Here is a 14,274-nt window from a genome sequence, read left to right as displayed (position 1 = left end):
CTGGCTGCCATGTTGGATGCATGCACAGATACAAAGCTACTTGTAATACTGCTTTTTAAAATTAAGAGGAAATCATCAATGTGCGTAAATGGGGTCCCTGACTTGAAAGCAAACGAGCATTGCAGGCACAATCTTAGATTTTTCAACACATTACATTGAAACCTTGCAAAATCTGTACTTAGCAGAAACATAATCATGTTTGCTTATGTTGCATCTCAGTAGAAGATTTCAGAGATTCCACAAGGAAAGCAAAGAAATGGCAATTCTGTGCTTTTATTCTTCAAAGGTCACCCCTGACTATATTCACAAGCTGTGCATGTATTGAGATCTGGAGACTTGCAACATTGTGCTCCAACAAGCCATTTTGAAATAAATCTACCAAATTTCCTTTGCTTTTTCCCACAACCCCTATTTTTGTTGTAAGTTTTCTTTGCAGGATTTGGCACTTGTTTTGGCTGTCAAAGGCATGATGGAAAGGATATAGCCCAGAGTAATTTGGGAAATGCACTAATGGAGGCAAGATCTCATTGGGCTTGCTACTTCAGCAGGCAGACATCTGCTCATTCAAAGACAATTCCCTTATTTTGCAACACCAAGAATGAAAAGAAGACACAAAGATTTAACATGCCTGGACAGTTACACCTTGGGCAGGTGTATCCATTGAGATGGTAGACAGAACAGCTGTAACTCTGAGAGAGGGGCCTCTTATTTATCTCTAGTCTGAAGAGAGGAATGTGTTAGAGCTGGAAAAAATCTGTACCAGGAGCTGTAAGAGGAGGTGAAAGGCTGGTATGTAGAAAACGAAGATAAGGGAAATGCGGGAGGAGGGAAAGTTATTCATGGCTTGGGGCATGCGCGCGTTACCGTTAGAATAGATTGTGAGGGGGTCAGCCAATTGGATGGTCCCACAAGGGCTTTAGGCAAAGGTATATAACAGCTGTGCTGCGTCACAGCGGGCAGAGTCGACGGGTGGAACTTTCTCTATCTGGGCTCTCCGCGTTTTGCAAAACACGCTTTTCAATAAACGATCCTTGCTGGACCCAAGAGTGTTAGAGTGGTCATTGGTTTGAGTCCAGAGACAGACTCTACACGTGTCAACTCTATGCATATTCCTTTAAGTGTATGATTTTTTTTTTTTTTAGATTCCTAGTTCATTTGATGTTACTGTATATTTCAAAACAAAAATCTCAGTAGCATCTGAGCAACTAAGGATTGTTCCGCAAATGGAATTAATTCACAGGTGGAATTAATGTGTGTAAATGGTGCTCTTTACAGAGCTATCCTCCAAGGGCATAGTGTTGTAGCTGAGGGAAAGGGTTCTGAAGAAGTCATTCCATTATATGGGAATTATGTGTTGCTCAACTGATACTGAATTAGGCTATTTCTTTTATAGCATTAGCTAAATAAATAAATCTGTAAACCAAGGAGTCTCTTTATTTTATCACAAATAGGTATAAAGTTTTCAAAATGTTTACATTAGATGCAGGATATATATATTTAGGTGTAGTATTATAAAGGAAACATCCAGTTTTGTTTCTTCTTTGAAGAGACCAACCTGGAGTCTTAAAATAACTTGCCTGTCATCTACATAAAGTGCTCTGAGAGGAGAGCACTCCTCTCATGTTTCTCCAGAGAGAACAAAGCAGCCATATTTGATACAATGACGTCTTTGGGGCTCTCTGTCTAATTGTAATGAGAGCAATGCCTATTTTCTTCTGATTCAGCAAGAGGTATTACCATTGACTGAATGGACCAAAAAAGGGACGTTTTAGATATTTCCTTTGTGTCCTTTGTAGTGGGCAAAAACTTCATTAAAAAAGTTGTAAATTATTTTAGCAGTAAAAAAAATAGGAAGGCCTGTAGTATAAAAATGAGACAGTCCTTTGTCTGCTGTTTCCTTAGCGTGCTGATTTGTGCCTTCCTTCAGCACTAACACATTTTGCTTTGCTTATTCAGACACAGCAAGAAGAATCTGCTAAAACATCTTGTATCTGTCAGTGGTGTTCTTTGTCTCCTCTGCCAATCAGAACCAAACTGGATGTGATAGTAAAGAGTTTGGAAGATCAGATCAGACATCCCTTTCCTCCTTTTGGTTTTTCATGTTATCTTCTCCTCTTTTCTCCTCAGCATATAATGAGTTGAAAACTCACCCAGGACTGAGAGGTCATTTGGACTCTGCCAAGACAGAGTACAAATTGTGACACCTGGCAAGCAGAACAAACATAGCATTGATAGGCAGGAAGCTACAGCTTTTATAATTGGTCCCTTTACCATTTCCCAGGAAGGCTAAATCCTATTAGTCTGACTCATTGCAGCTGCATGATAGTGGAAAGTTACTAAAGCTTCAAGGACTGAAGGAGATTTTTATAGCTATTTTTTCCCTATCAGAACTTAAAAGGGGGTGGGGGGATGATCCTCTGAATGCTGTATATGATCCTGTAATTTTGAAAGGCATGCAGTGGAGGATCATAAAATGAAGGATTTTTTAATGGAATCACACAGCCTTCAAAGTTCAAAGCACAAATGACAGGTCTCCCTGTAGGGCAGACTACTGTTGACAGACAAAGTACAGCTTGAGTAATGTGCCAGTGTTTCACCAGTTCAAAATAGTTGAACACACATGACTATTTTACCACACATCTGCACATAATGTGTGATAACCCCCTCTCCTTTATGTTTTTTTTTTTTTTTTTTGCTTGCATAGGCTTGCCATTTCCCAGGTCTGGACTGGGGATTCCACAGTTTTGCAGGTCCTCCTCACCACCAGCCAGCTTGCCAGCAGGGAAGCCCTGCCCCAACAGCCATGGTGTCCCTTTAAATCTCTGTAGGATTAGAAGCAGTTTGCAAACTGTGTTTGGGAATGTGTGCGCACCTTTAAATCTCAGCAGGAGGAAAGCTGCATGGAAGCAGGGTGTTGATAACTTCATGGCAAATGCAAGATGTTAAATTCTAAATATAAATATGCTGAGGTGTTCTGAACTGGTTGAGACTAAGGTTTTAGATTCTGAGGTTATAGAGGATAGCTCAGTGAAAATGACGAAGCAACGAGAACATCCTATAGAACGTTTATGAAGTCTTATGAGGTGGCAGTCAAGGCTGCAAAGAAAGATTACTTTGCAACCAAGATTGCATCTGCAAATTCGCGCCCAGCACAATTATTTAGAATAATTGGGGATCTTACAACGTTGCCACAAGGCAAACCAAATGTTAGAGAATTAGGAATAGGCTGTGAGGCATTTGCGAAATACTTTGCAGATAAAATCTCGCTGCTCCGCCAAGACCTGCCTACCACATTAGATACAGTGAGTGAAATTGAGGCTCCGTGCCTGTCTTCGGGTTTAGTGCTGGACCACTTCGACCCACTCAGCCTGGAGGAAGTCGACAGAATCCTCTCTGCTGCTCGCCCGACAACATGTGATCTGGACCCTTGCCCCTCCTGGCTGATTAAATCTTGCCAAGGGGAGCTTAGATGCCCTTTACGGGACATCATAAATAGATCCCTTTTAGAGGGGCATTTTCCAACACCTCTGAAAGAGGCTTTGGTCCGCCCTCTCCTGAAAAAAGCTACAGCAGACCCGGCCGAATTGGCGAACTACCGGCCGGTGTCCAATTTACCGTTCTTAGGTAAAATTATTGAGAGGGCCGTGGCGTTGCAGCTACAGGGGTTTCTGGATGACGCTTCTGTCTTAGACCCATGTCAGTCTGGTTTCCGGCCGGGCCATGGGATGGAGATGGTGCTGGTCGCCTTAGTAGATGACCTCCAACGGCAACTGGATCGGGGCGGCGTTGCGGTACTGATGCTGTTAGATCTGTCGGCTGCATTTGATACAGTCGACCATCGGCTACTGACGCGCCGCCTCGCCGACATTGGGGTCGAGGGGTTGGCCTTGCAATGGCTTTCCTCCTTTCTCCTAGGTCGGGGACAGAGGGTGGCTATCGGGAGCGAGCGGTCCCGGAGGCGCACACTGGATTGTGGGGTGCCCCAGGGAGCAGTTCTCTCCCCGATGCTGTTTAACATCTATATGCGCCCCCTTGCCCAGATTGCCCGGCGGTTTGGGCTGGGTTGTCATCAATATGCAGATGACACCCAGCTCTATCTACTAATGGATGGCTGGCCCGACCCCGCTCCAGGGAATCTCGACCGGGCATTACAGGCTGTAGCGACATGGCTCAGGCTGAGTGGGCTGAAGTTGAACCCAGCGAAGACAGAGGTCCTATGCGTGGGTCGCGGCGCTCTGGGAAGGGAAATAGCTCTCCCGGCCTTCGATGGTGCGCCATTGAAAGCAGCGCGCCAGGTAAAGAGTCTGGGTGTTTTACTGGAGCCTTCATTATCGATGGAGGCCCAGATAGCAGCCACTGCCAAGTCAGCATTCTTCCATCTGAGGCGGGCAAGGCAGTTGGCCCCTTTCCTTGAGCGCCGGGACCTCGCAACAGTGATCCACGCAACGGTCACCTCAAGACTAGACTACTGTAACGCCCTCTACTTGGGGCTACCTCTGTGCCGGACCCGGAAATTGCAGCTAGTGCAGAACGCGGCGGCCAGGCTGTTGTTGGGACTCCCGAAACGGGAGCATATATGGCCGGGACTACGTGAACTGCACTGGCTGCCGATTATATACCGGGTCCAGTACAAAGTGTTGGTCGTTACCTTTAAAGCCTTATATGGCCGAGGACCTGCCTACCTGAGGGACCGTCTTTCCCCATATGAACCCCAGAGAGCACTGAGGTCAACGGGGAAAAACTTAATGACTATCCCTGGGCCGAAGGAAGTTAAATATCAGAGCACCAGAATACGGGCCTTTTCGATCGCGGCCCCTACCCTATGGAACCGACTCCCCGAGGAGGTGCGGGCCCTGCGGAGCCTTGAACAGTTCCGCAGGGCCTGCAAGACCATCCTTTTTAAATCAGCATATTCGGACTGCTAAGAAAAATGGTAATTAAAGATCCGCCAATGCGGTCCAAAGATCTATACCGCAGTATAATTGTATCTACTAGACTGGTTTTTAATTTAATGTTTTAATGTTTTATTGTTCTATAATGTAATTCTAATGTTTTATTTATTATGGTGTGTTTTTATGGATTGCTGTTAGCCGCCCTGAGCCTGCCAAGGTGGGGGAGGGCGGGATATAAATGAAATTAATAAATAAATAAATAATAAACAGTGTAAGGCAGTGCATGAACTCCATGGTCGTTTTCGTACTTACCTTATTACGGAGTGACGTCCCACTTCACCGCGCAGCGTCTGCGCGGATTTCGCACTACTTGCTCCGCAGAACCCGGAAGTCCCGCGGCTTTTGCATCGCAAATGTAAACCGCCAAAAAGTGGAAATGTAAACCGCTCCGGAATAAGGAAAGTGCGAAAACGACCCATGTTACTAGTAAAGGGGTTAAGAATAAAAAGACAAAAATCGTAATGCCCTTTTATACTATGGTGGAATCATATTTAGATTCATGTGTACATTTTTTGTTAACATAACTTTAAAAAGGATATTGCAGAGGACAATCAAGATGACTGAGAGATTGGGCCATCTTTCCATGAGGAAGGCTGGAGAGTCTGGAACTTTTTATTTTAGGAGGAACATGATAGAGGTTTATAAAATTACTAGGAGTAAGGCCTCTTGTGAAGAAAAATACAATGGGCTCTAGAAGGAGGCTCCACATGAGTGCCCTGCCTTGCTGTCTTCCCACTCACCCAAGTGAAGGTATTCACTCCCCCACCACATACACCTCAAGGGGAGTTGATCTCTGCCATTTGGAGAGCAGTTGTAATTCTGAGTGATCTTCAGCAGTCACCTGAAGATTGGCAATAGTGGTTCCCCAGAGGGAAATGGCATTGTACCTGTCTGAAGTCCCACCCTTCCTCAAACCCCACCCCCTCCAGGCCCCACCCCTTAAACATCCAGGAATTTTCTAACCTGGAGTTGGCAACCATATCTCCTTCCCCTTATCTGCCCCTCTGACATCAGCTTTCCATCACCTCCCCACTCCCTGCAGCCTGTACATGGAGAAAGTGAAGTCTTTCTCCGCAGTGGGGGGCAAGGCAGCTTACATCATTCTCCTCTCACAACCCTGTGAAGCAGGTTAGGCTGGAAGTGTGTGGTCCAAAATAACCCAGTCAGCTCCTACAGCAAGAACCTGGGTCTGGCAGACCCCTCTTTAAAGCCTTGACTCTTATGCCCTCATACTCCACCACAGAAACTGAAATTGGCAGCTGTAAGGACTGGCCCTAATGAGTTCTGTCTCAGAGGCCTGTAGTGATACCTTTCAGGCCAACAGTCTCTCGCTGACAATGTCATTAGCCTTAAGGACAGGACTTCAATCTCTCTCTCTCTGTATCTGGTCTGTTGCCATAGGACTCCATTCCCTTCGCCCCCCCCCCCTTTCCAGAGGAGAATAGGGAAGAGCCCTCAGCCAATAAAAGGAAACCTTTCTCTGGCTGTCTCCATCCTCCTCCCTCCCTCAGCCAATCAAAGGAAGGTTTTCTTTCTCTCCTCTGTGAATCAGTGCAACAGGCAATTCAGCCAATAAGAGGAGAGTAGGGAAAACCAGTAACTGCCAGAACTAAGGTTGTTTGCCTTTCACTGACAAAACCAGCTTTGCTGGCTAGCAACAGACACTTGAGTAGGAGAGAGGAGCAGACTCGACCAATGGTACACAGGTACTCTTGATTGATAGTTTGATGAGCCAAAGATTGATGAAGTGCAGTTCCACCCAGTCCCAACCAATGAGGGAGTTTGGATTTGCCAACATGAAACCTGTTTTTATGTCTATAGATGCATGGAGTAGAGAATGTAAATAGAGGAAGATTTTATTCCTCTCCTACAGTTCTAGAACTGTGGGGGTACCCAGTAAAGCAGATCGGCAATAGGTACAGTACAGACAAAAAACAAACACTTGTTTTTCTCAATTGGTAACTAAACTGTGGAATTCACTGCCAGTTAGAGGTAGTGATTGCCACAAGGGGCTTACACAAATCCATGAAGGATAAATCCATCAGTAGTGACTAACAATATTTAGTAAAGAGACTAATAAATTTAGAGGCAGTAATCTTCTGAACCCTAGTTGTAGGAGGCAATATCAGGGGAGGGCCTTGGCTGATCTGGTCTGTTGCCACAGGACTCCATTCCTGTTTGCTGGCCCTCTGAGGCAACTATTTGGCTGCTTTCTGGAACAGGGTGCTGGACTAGATGGACCATTGGTCTGATCTAGCAGGGCTTCTTCTTGTGTTCCCACATGTGGACAGAAACACCTAAGTGCTGAAGAGTGCTCTTTCTAGTTAAGTAACCCACTGTGCTGGGCAGAAAGTAGAGTGGCAGGGAAGATTTCTTTAGGCCCTGGTGAAGATAGAAAGCATATGTACTGGCTGCCAATTTGGTTCTGGCTCTGGGTTCAGTTCTTGTGCATTCTTACTTTTAAAGCCATCTATAACCCCCATATCTGCAAGTCTGCCTTTTCTGCTATAAATCCATGTATCAGTTGACATTATCACAGTGGGTTCTTTGTGAGTCCTGTCGAAGGATGGGCATGGACTGGACCACAGATTAATTTTCCCATGGATTGGGGCCCAGTTTATGGTCTGTGAGTCCAGTCTGTGCCTCACAGCATATGAGAGAGGGCTGAGTGGTGACTTCACCCACTTCCTGGTGGGTGAAGTTGCTGCCCAGCTTTCACTCAAGCACTGCACAGCTTTGTAAAGGCCATTTAAAAAGGACACATTCCCTTTAAACACAGCTTTGTAAAGGCTATTCAAAGGGAACACATTCCCTTTAAATGGCTTTGTAAGCTACTCAGTGTCACAGACCAAACAGACCATGATCTGGTCCATTAAATGTGGCAGTTTGTGGTCTGAGGGGTCTGTAAACCCCACAGAAAGACCTCCACAGATTGCCATTTTTCTGGACCGTTCCTATCCCTAGTCCTGCCTATGAAACTGGGCTGTTAAGTATCTATGCGGACTAGGGACTTTTTCTGTTTCCATTCTCCATATTTGAAATTTGCTGATAGAGAATGTATGCAGAGTCTCATTGATCTTCAGAAAGGTCTGTAAATCCCTGTAAGGGGCACTTTATATGATAATTCTGGTAATTTTTTTTTTCTTTCATGGATCTTCTTAAAAGACATAGTTGTGAGTCACCTTAGATAATGGAAAGGCATATGAACAGAAAGATCCCTGCTGGATCAGGCCAACAATCCTTCTATTTTTGTTAAATTTAATTTTACTGAATTTAGAAATTTAACAAACATAACAAAGGAGATTTCAGTTCAAGCACTAAACAAACAAATAGAATGTGAGATAAACTTATGCTTCAGTAAACCAGCATTCAAACTAAGTTAATAAAAGAAGTTACACAATAATATATTAGTAACATCAATATTTTACAATTTAAAAATGTAGATTTTCTAAAGAAATTTATGAAAACCTAATGATCCTTTAGTGTAGTACCAGCAGCTAAAACACCCAATCAATACTGATAGGGAACAGAGTAGACACATTTATGTAAACATCCCTATGTTATAGTCAGATCGATTCAGTATAACATTGTTGGACTTAAAATAAACGATAACTGTGTCCCAGTAGTTATGCATTTGGTTAGTTGTAGTTAATTAAGAATCTCCAAAAAAGAAAACATTTTGAGTAATTTGAGATATAATGAATGTTCCCCAAATTCCATCATACCACATTTCAAGTGTGAGTTTTGCTGAGTCTTTCCAATGAGAGGCAATGGTATGTCTGGCTGCAGCTACCAGCTGAGAAATAAAAACTCTCTTGCATTTTTGCACTGAGATATTTGGCCAGTGATATAAAAGCAAAAATTCAGGACTAAAAGGAATATTCACTCCAATTGACTGCATCCCCCCCCCCCCAACAATATGGAGTATGGTTAGTATCAATCCTATGGAGATGGTTGGGTGTCATATACCGATTTGCTATAAGCAGGGCTTTTTTGTAGCAGGAACTCCTTTGCGTATTAGGCCGAACCCCCTGATGTAGCCAATCCTCTAAGAGCTTACAGCTAAGGTAAGAAGAACCCTATAAGCTCTTGGAGTATTGGCTACATCAGGGGGGGGGGGTGTAGCCTAATACACAAAAGAGTTCCTGCTACAAAAGAAGCCCTTGCTATAAGTTTTTAAAAATTGGGCTTTGATGCTAAATGTTGGAGATACGTTAGATGGGTCCTGCCATATCTCATCTCAGTCTTCTAAAGACTAATCTATTGGGAGGATTTTTGCCCATTTAATTACATATGATGGAAGAAATGACAGATAAGTGTCCAAGATAGTTTTGTAGATGTGTGAGAGAAGACCCCTTGTATTAGAACTGGATTTGTCTATAATAGTCTTTAAATGAGTCAAAGGTTTAAGGGTGAGTTTCTTGGGGTTACTTTCCAACATGATATTACAAATTTGAAGATATTTGAACCAATGAACTGGTTTATGTAATTTTAATTTCACCTCTGCCTTAGTTAACGTTGCATTATGTTTGAACCACTGAATAGGTTTATCAAGATCTGACCATTGCAGGAGGGGGGAGGGGATAAGGGGCAATCCTGATGGGTGCCCTTTGCAATCAGGAAAATTTGGGATCTTGTGTTATTTACCTTAACTTGGGTTTGAATAGCTCTTTGTTGATTTGGTCCCAGAGCAGTAATCCTCTAGTTCAACATCCTGTTTCCCACAGTGACCAGGATGTAAGAGTCTAAAACAAACAAAATCCAAGCAGATTCCATCACGCTTTATGAAAATTCACACAAGATACAAAAACTGCATGCTGTGGAAAGAGCTGGAAGATAAATCTCCAAGACTATGAATGGGTGGAAAAGGAATAAACGACTCAGCTAGTCGTCCATATAACTTTAAAATGTATTAGAAATTTGTTGAGCTTGCAGTATTTGAGGCACCATGAAAGATCAACATGCATGAAGAGGAAAAGCCAAAGTCATGACAATTCCATTTGATCCATTCCATTTCACCATAAAGTATTTTTTAATGGTTAATAGCTCACTGTGTTGTTACAGAGCCTAATGGAGGCAGGTTGCAACTTTCTGTGCTTTCAGTTCACACTGATTATTTGTAAGGCTTACCTGAATTGCTGGTCAGCTCACTGTCTTTAATGTTGAATGACTGTCATAATACAAAATTAAATGTGATCATGTTTTTGGTATGCATATCAAGGTACAATTCTGTTTATATCAATAAAAGGCTGCCTTTTTGCTGATCATAATGCTAATTTTAGTGTGAGGTACTAAAACAATAATCACAATGTTCTTGCATTTTAACCTTCAACATATTTAAGAATGGGCTTTTGCATTTGCTAAATCTTGGCCTCCATGATAAAGCTACCTCCCAGAATCCAGCCCTTTCTCAGCCGAGCCGACAGCGCCGGCTAAAGGCCGGGGGGCATTTTTGCCCTCCCGGAAGTGAACGGGAGGCTGACGAGCTTCCCGGTCATCCGGGGAACTGCTTGGGTGGGGCTCTGGGGCTATATTAGCCCCAGCCCCGCCCAAACCTACGCAGTTCGCTTGGGGGTTTCTTTGCGGAAGGACGCACACAGGCATTCTTCCACCGATGGGGATTCCGGCAGGCTTGCTCAGTGTGGTGGCGAGGCAGCCACTAGCGGCTGGGACACATGGCAGCAGCATGGCAGCAGCACAGCGGCGGCTTCGGCATCGGGATCGGGACCAGACAGTAATGCGGGCCCCGCGTCAGCAGAGGCACCCCCCGCCATTTACTTTGTTCAGGGCTGCTGCGGGGTTGAACAGGGTGATGCTGCGGGGGTTTATATGCGGCTTTCAGCCACTGGGTGGCCACGAGCTGGCTTCAAGTCACCTCTCCCTGGCCAAATTAGGCCAGTGGGAGCATTGGCCAAGAGGTTTTGGGAGGTTGCAGGGAGGCTGGGGATTGCGTTCCCCCCCCCCTTCACTCCTGGGATCCAAGGGGCCCATTAAAGCTTAGTGCTTCGGTGCATCACCCCCCCCCCCCTGCCGCCCCCACTTGCTGCATCTCTCACAGCTTGCCTGTAGGGCTTTGGCAAGGCAGTTTTTCTCTGTCCACCTATGACAGTCTGGGAGGCAATGGGATTGAAGAAGGGCCAGGGCCCTTTCAAGGGCAAACAACCCATCAGACCTGCTAGAAAGAGGGGGCAGCCTTACAGCCCTCCTGATGTGCAGGGGGATGAGGTCCATCTGAGACAGGCTATTATTGGCCAGCTGGAAGCCCTTGAGCAGCACCAAGGTGCAACGGGAGGACCCACCTGGGAGGGGTGCCACAGGGCGTCTGGTAAGTCTTCCAAATCAACATTTGAGAAAGAAGTACTGGCCCACCTTTCTGCGTTGCAGGGTATGGGTGAGTGAGATGACAAATGGGAGCTGGACCAGGATGCTGGGAATGGTGGCAGTGGAGCGCCCGATGAGAAACGGGATATCCAGGAGGACTCGACAGAGCGGGCGCAGCATGCACAGGATGCGGTGGTAGCACCATCAGGGAGTGGAGGTAGGCACCTACCAACACAACATGCCCCGGTCTGGCCATGGGGGCTGTGGGGCCAGCCATCAACAGCACTGCCAGTGGGCAGAGCCGGCATGGGGTGCCAATGCCGGGGTGGGGGGGCCTTGGGCACCTTATAGCCGTCCCTTGTACGGCATCCAACCTGCGTTCAGTTAAAGGATTGGAGCATGTGGTACGGGCAAAAATAGACAAGGAATGTGCAGAAGGTTGAGTCCTCGGCCCCTTTGAATCTCCCCCGGTACCCAATCTTAGGGTTTCACCATTAGAAGTGGTGCCTAAAAAGGCCCCTGGGGAATACCATCTGATTCACCACCTATCTTACCCCAAGGGGGCTAAGTGAATGATTCCATTCCTGACCACCTTTGTTCAGTCAGATATACTTCATTTGACCAAGCGGTCAAGGTAGTGAGGGGTTATGGTATGGGCGTGGAGATGGCAAAATGTGACATCAAGTCAGCATTTCGTCTTCTGCCAGTGCATTCTATGGATTTTGAGTTGTTGGGCTTCACCTTTGAGGGAAAATACTATATGGATAGGGCTCTACTGATGGGCTGCTCAGTATCGTGCGCAGCCTTTGAGCAGCTTATCTCCTTTTTTGGAGTGGGCAGTCCAGATTGTCAGGTATAATGAACATGGTTCATTACCTTGATGACTTACTTTTCATGGGCCCCGTGGGCTCTGGGCAATGTGCCAGGTTGCTGCCAATGTGTCTTTCATGAACTTGGCAAGGGAGCTGAGGTACCGCTGGCACATGAAAAGACAGAAGGCCCATCCTCGGTGCTCACTTTTTTGGGCATTGAGAAGGACACCAAGCAGCAAGCTTCACGGCTGCCTGCTGATAAGGTGGCTGGGCTTAGGGGGCAGATTGCCGCACTTAAGGGGCGGCGTAAGGTGTCTTTGCTTGAGCTACAACAGCTTGTCGGGCACCTCAAGTTTGCTTGCAAGGTTGTCACACCAGGAAGGGCCTTCCTATGGTGCTTTTGTGATGCCATGGGGGCCCTTCACCTCCCTCATTATAGGGTACGGATTACCACAGGCATGCGAAAAGACTTGGAGGTGTGGGAAGAATTTTTGGGCTCATTTAATGGTATTTCTTTTTGGAGGGAGGACCTAAAGATTGAGGCTGATCTCCAGGTTTCTTCTGACACGGCGGGATCTACAGGCTTTGGAATATATTTCTGAGGTCACTGGTGTGCGGAGCAATGGCCCAAGGCGTGGTTGACTAGCGGTCTCTGCCGTGACCTTACATTTTTTGGAATTTTTTTCCTATCATTGTAGCAGTATGGCTATGGGGGTAACAGCTCGCCAACCACGTGGTTCATTTTTGGTGACAACATGGCTGTGGCACATGTTGTCAACTCCATGTCTTCTAAATCTATAATAGTAATGAATCTGGTGCAAGTCTTTACATTGCATTGCCTTCGTTTGAATTTGTTATTCTTAGCAAAGCATGTGCTGGGAGTTAATAATGGGGTGGCAGATGCCCTGTCTCGCCAACAGATCGAGCATTTCCGCCAGCTTGCCCCGAAAGCCGACCCTTTGCCAGTGCAGATGACCCAGGACCTGTGGCAGCTTAGCGGGCTGAAGCCAGTAAGGCAATCCTGTTGGCATTAGTCCTGAGTACCAGGCAGGCATATGATCAGGCAACTTTGCAGTTCCAGGTGTTCAGGGCTACTGTAGGTCTCCAAGATAGATGGCCCATCCCGGTGGCTCATCTTATGCAGTTCTGTGTGCACCAGAAGGACAGGGGGCTCTTGGTAAAATCAATACGTGGCCAGCTGGTGCTAGCATTCGTTAGCAAAGCTCAGGCTCACAAGGAGGCCACGAAGACTTCCAGATTAAGAAAATGTTAGAGGGCTGGGCCACAGTGGGACACGCGACAGCCCATTATGCCAGCGGTTCTACAAGAACTGTGTCAGGTTTAGCCCAGAGTTTGTGCATCTTCATTTGAGGCCATACTATTTCATGCTGCCTCATTGACCGCCTTTTGGGGGGCACTTAAGGTGAGTTGGTGAGGCAGTCACGTAAAGATCTTTCTGATTGTGCGCTATGGGCTGGGGACGTTAAGTTTGTAGAGGATCAGGTCAGGCTGACGGTCTGATGATCCAAGACCAATCAGCAGCAACGCAGTGCAGTTGTCACACTGGGCCCGTGTGCATTGCCGGAGCTGTGTCTAGTACAGGCTCTGCAGCAGTACGTAGCAGTTACAGGTGATGCAGAGGAGCCATTATTTTACCATGAGGATCATTCCCCCCTTACGAAATACCAGTTTTGGATGGTGACCGACAGGGCACTAGTTAAACTGGGTTTGGGAGACTGTAAATTTGGCACCCATTCATTTAGGATTGGAGCCGCCTCCATGGCAGCGGCGATGGGTTATCTGCCTCCAGCAATACAACAAATAGGCCCCTGGTGCTCAGCGGCCTATAAATGTTATGTTCGCCCCATGAAGTTTATCTGAGCCCCTGGGAGTGGGGGGGGGGCATTTTCATTCATGTTGCCCTATTGGGCGAGTTATGGTTTTGGATTGTAACTGTTCTTTGTTTTTCCAGGTGCTGTGGCTCATCAAGAGAGGTGCCGGATCCTCATCTGCGGGCACAGCGTGGTCTTCCGGGCTGTCCACCAGGCCAGGAGGTCCCCAGTCGGGACTCAGCTGGGTCTCAGCGAGTGGGCTGAAGTAGAGTGGCTGTGGTGACATGGCTTGTGATGGCCTGGGCTCCTGCCACTCCTGTTTAGGGGAAGGTCGGCCTCCCCCCCTCACATATTGGT

This window comes from Heteronotia binoei, chromosome 1 (genome assembly GCF_032191835.1).
Source record: "Heteronotia binoei isolate CCM8104 ecotype False Entrance Well chromosome 1, APGP_CSIRO_Hbin_v1, whole genome shotgun sequence".
In the NCBI taxonomy this organism is placed as follows: Eukaryota; Metazoa; Chordata; class Lepidosauria; order Squamata; family Gekkonidae; genus Heteronotia; species Heteronotia binoei.
Note: the sequence above shows the minus strand (reverse complement) of the source record.